Raw genomic sequence first — 4,870 nt, forward strand, 5'->3', positions numbered from 1 at the left:
GGGGGGTGTGGGGAGGGGGACGGAGGCTGAATGGGGCGCTTGGGGCGTGTGGCCTTAGCTGCGCAGTCCTCCCGGGTTAGGGCGGGGTGGAAGGGGATGGAGCAGGGCGGTGCCGGTGGGCGCTGCGGCTTCTGGGGGCACAGAACTGGTAGCTCGGAGGGCGCACACGTGCGCGGGGACCTGTGTGTGGTGTTTGGAGGCGGGTGTGCGTGTGTCACGTGGACACGAGTGTGCCTCTGTGTGTGTGGGGGGGGGGTGCATTACAGGGATAAGTGGTGTGTGAGGGCTGGTTACAGGGACGTTGGCATCCCCCTCTCCCGAAGAGGGCGTGTGTGTCTTGAGGGCACCGGGGTGTGTAGAGAAAGTTATGTCCCAGGTCGCAGGACTGCACCTGGATGGGCGCAGAGGGGGTTGTCTATCTGCCGAGTGGGCGGAGGACTGCAGGAGGAGCACACAGCTTGTGTCCTTGAGGATCCCAGGGAAAATGCACCGGCTTCCCCCACAGCCCGCACTCCTTCATTCAGCACATACAGACTGTGCACCTACTATGTGGCAGACCCAGTCCTAGGCCCACAGACTCTGGTGACACCTACCTCCCCCAAGCCCACAGCAGGCAGAGGTATCAGTTTGAACCTCACTGGACTGAGTCATTCCCCTGCTCAGAATCCTCCTCTGGCCTTTGAGGCCCTTCTGGTTTCTGTCGTCCCCCGCTCCCCCTCCTGCAAGCCAGTCCCCGAGTCCCCAGCCAGGAAATGGCTCTCTGTCATGGACAGTGTGAACTTCCACCCTCTCCCCCTCTGAAATCGTTACTCAGTGTTCATGAAAGAGCTTAAACGCCACCTCTTCCAGGAAGCCATCCTGAGGCCAGGCACCGCGAATGACAGGACTTTCTCACCAGGTGTAACTCGGATGGCGGTCAGGCCCCTCTCCCATGTGGAACACCCCCCTGCAGCCACATTGGCCGCCTTGCTGTTCCTCAGACAGAGGGAGCACGGTTCCACTTCACAGTCTGTGTAGTTGCTGTTCCTCTGCCTGAAATGCCCTTCTAAGATGTCCACACTGCTTGTTCCCTCATTTCAGATTCTGTTCGATTAATGCATCAGAAAGGCCCTTCCTGACCACACCCCAGCCCCTCACTCGATTTCCCTTTCACGTTGTACTTTTCTCTATAGCAGGTACTTGACATGTCATCTGTTAATTACAGGCTTTCTTGTTTGCTTCTTCTTGCCCCCAGTAGACATTAAACTGCATGAAAGCAGGGCCTTGATCTTTTTGGTTCACTGCTTTATTTCCCAGCACATGTAGCAGTTGCTCGGTGAGTATTTGTTGCATGAATGAATGGCTCTGGATTTGCATCCAGGAGTCTGTGTCCCTGGCTGCTCCCCAGCCTCTGAGCCCCGAGTCTGAGGGTAGGTCTCCTGCCCTTCTGTCCTCCAGATTCCAAGTTCCTGGTCTGGGAGAATGGTGACCATCTATCTATATAAAAGGCTGATATGCTAAGTGTCCTTCCCTCTGTCCGTGTAATGATGTCACATAGCAACGCCCAGCTTCCTCTCCCTAGCAACGACTAGCCTCCTTGCAGTTCTTCAGCCCAGGAACACAACTTGCTTTATAACCAGTTGCAAACCCTTTACACGGTAACCAAATGTCTGTGAAGTGTTTTCCCGTGCCTCATCTCATTTGATCCTCACAGAAGTCCTGGAGTAGGTAGATAGGAGACTTGGTGGAATCCTATTTTATTTCCACTTGCCGGAAAATGGAGATGTAGAAAGCTTAGAAACTTGACCCGACTGAAAAGAAGTAAGAAATGGTGGACCTTGAAAATGACTTCAGGTTTTCTCACTGCACAGAATATAGTCAAACACTGCTGCAGTTAAATATTTTACCCTTTGTTCTCCCTGCGTGATCTACAATAATAATCCTGCTTCATGTTGATATTTACTGCTGTGTTGCTGACAATTACCTGAAAGAGAAGTTGGGGTGCTTCGCTGGGCTGGTAAAAGTTTAGCTAAATCAGAAAGCAGGTCTAATTAAGCAAGTTTATTCTATATCTATAAAACAGTGGTTCTCAACCTTCTGGCCCTTTAAATACAGTTCCTCATGTTGTGACCCAACCATAAAATTATTTTCGTTGCTACTGTTATGAATTGTAATGTAAATATCTGATATGCAGGATGGTCTTAGGCGACCCCTGTAAAAGGGTCGTTCGACCGCCAAAGGGGTCGCGACCCACAGGTTGAGAACCACTGCTATAAAGGGCTAAGTTGGCTCGCGCATGTGCGATACATATAAAGCTCTTGCTGGCACCAATCGCATGTGTGTGTTTCGATCTGTCATTGTCAGTCGTGAATTTGGTTGACACTTTATTATAGAGAAAGGGCAATAGCGATATTAAGATATTTCTTCTAATTAATTTCCCTTCAATGTGCACGAATTTGTGTACCGGGCCACTTGTATTTGCATAATAGAGATGTTCCCTCTAGTCATTGGTGTGGAGGATGGGATGGGGTTCGGTCAGGATGTGAGCCTAGAGTGGGGAGACCTGTGTGGCCAAAGCAGTTGGAAAAGAGAGTGGAGGCTGAGTCTGGGCTTTTAGAGAGAATCAACTTGGTGATCTCCCCCCGCAGTGCGGAGATCGGGAGGGAGGACTCCCAGGGGAGATGTCCGAGTTGTCCTCCGGCAACAAAGGAGCGGGAGGTGTGCTCCCGGCAGAAGGCACGGCTAGTTCAAAGGCCTGGCAGCAGCGCCCAGTCTGCCGTTCAGGAAGCCGTGAGTGGTGTGGTGCGGCCAGAGTGGAGAGTAAGTGGGGATGGGGGGAGCAAGGCTGGGCGGAAGGAAGAGGATGGGTGATGAGGAGGGCTCCTGGGGTCCTGGCCTGGGAGAACTGGGAGGATGGTGGTGTCATCACTGCGATGGGAACAGAGGAGAAAGGGCAGACTTGGGGGACATGCTGAGTTAAATCGGGGCCCTGTTGAGTCGGAGCCGCCCAGGAACATGGAGGGGAGGACACAGCTGGGTGGGAAGAGCTGGACTGGAGGCGCAGACCTAGTTTGCAGAGGAGGAGGTGCCCTGGTAAAGGGTGAGGTCTGGACACCATCAGCCGAGTGCACTGAGGTTGCGCTGAGGGTTGCTGTGCAGAATCGGGCAGAGCCCACCTTGGTGCTTGGGGCCTCCATCCCCAGGGATGGTGGAAGGGGGTGTCCTCGCAGCAGGCATCCTCAAGCATGACTTGGCAGTAGATGACGCCCGGGCCTCCCTCGAGGGGAATGAGTCATCCCAGGCAGAGGCGGGGAACGGGAGCCGCCAAGGGCACCCGTTGCCTGGGCCATCCAAACACTTGTCAGGAGCATAAACACAGGAGCCTCTCTCATGTCAGGGCCACCTTCTGTGTCTGGCCCGGGTGGCTAGACCGCCTCCTCACAACTTTCCCTTCTGGCTGGTCCTCTGCCAGTCAAGGCCCTGGGCTCTCTGTCTGGATCGTAGCTGGTCCCCTGCTCAGCCTGGCCCTGGCGTCCACACAGCCTTCCAGGACGCAGACCGAGGCCGAACTGTTCTGAAGTCAGCCCAGCCAGCGCTGCTTAACCAGCTGTGACGAGGGCAGGAGCTGCCTGCGCTGTCCTGCTCCGGGCCTTCTCTCAGGGGCCCGGGTGGATGGGACTCATCCTAAGGAGAAGGTTTGGCCAAGCAGGATCTGGAGCCGGAGTCTGCATCCCTTGGGAATAGCCAGGCACCTGGGGGGTGGGGGACGTTCCTGACGGGGCACTGGGCCAGGCCTTCCCAGAGCCAGGGGACAGATAAGGGGTTCTACTATGTACATCCAGGCTCTTGCTTGGTGGCTTCCTGACAACAACACTTCCCAGTCCCACATTGCCCCGGCACAAACGGCTTCGTTTTCCAGTCTTGTCCACTTCCTTCTATAGCTCCGGGCCTTGGCAGGATGGTAGCCATCCATCTGATTCGCATATGAGGAAACTGAGGCTCTAACACACTCAATGGCTTGTCTAAGACAGCACAGCCCCAGCCTGTGAGGACAGGATTGGGGTAGCTTTTCCCAGTGCGTGAAGGCCTGGGCTGGACCCGGGAGGCCCCGCCTGCCCAGAGGAGTCCTTGCTCTGACCTGAGCCTGGCTCCCAGCCACTCTGTCTGTCTCTTTGCCCATGGGGTCCCTAGTTATCTGCCGAATCAGTTGCTACAAAGCATCTATCAGGGCCTAAGGTTGGAGCAGGCCTGGAGAGACCCCATAGGGGAGCCCCCAGAGAGACCTGGGGCCTGCCCACGACACACAGCCCAGCCCAGCAGGCAGCCTCAGGATGGTGAACAGGTGACGGTGTGGGAAGTTCAAACTTGACCGGTGTTCAGGTTCCCATGGCCCCACAGTGCACGTGATCACACTTACACACCCATATAGACCGCACTGATAGACTTCTGTCTCCATGCAGATGTGTGCCCATGTGGGGGTTCCCCCCCCCCCACATACACACAGACACACGCTGTCACCCCAGGCCCACAGCTCTGCTTGTACACATTGTCTCACGTGTGGACACATGCCCTCACATGCACAGTCCGGGGCGCCAGGCCCTGTCGCCTAGACACGAGGCAGGAGCCTGGGGCCTCCCGGGCCTCCTCCTGCACAGGCGTGCTTAGTCACCTGAATTGGATCCAGGCGGGAGGGAGCGGGGAGGGCCTGACGTCAGCCCTCACAGCCGCCTTGTGCCGCCCGCCCGCGCATCCATCTGGGCGACAGCGTGTGCCAGGCAAGCACAACAGCAGCAGCAGCACAACAACTCACTTTTACGGGGCTTCCTTCCTGGCAGGCCCAGTTCTGAGCCCGGCATGGGCGTTCACTCCTTTACTCCTCACCACCACCACC

At 56.1% G+C, this 4,870-nt stretch overlaps 1 protein-coding gene across 2 annotated transcripts in view; it reads left to right on the forward strand.

Moving 5' to 3' along the window:
- CAMKK1 (calcium/calmodulin-dependent protein kinase kinase 1, alpha) overlaps positions 1-4,870 on the forward strand; it is a 27,739-nt gene that overhangs the window by 1,245 nt on the left and 21,624 nt on the right. The window contains exon 1 of one of the 2 annotated variants that reach the window (XM_014541955.1): positions 2,634-2,799. The exons of the other annotated variant lie outside the window; for it this stretch is intronic. The gene's annotated coding sequence lies outside the window, so the exon portion shown is untranslated. Of the gene's footprint in view, positions 1-2,633; positions 2,800-4,870 lie in introns of those variants that run through there. 2 annotated transcript variants of the gene reach the window in all.

Source organism: Myotis brandtii, unplaced genomic scaffold (genome assembly GCF_000412655.1).
Source record: "Myotis brandtii unplaced genomic scaffold, ASM41265v1 scaffold284, whole genome shotgun sequence".
NCBI lineage: Eukaryota > Metazoa > Chordata > Mammalia > Chiroptera > Vespertilionidae > Myotis > Myotis brandtii.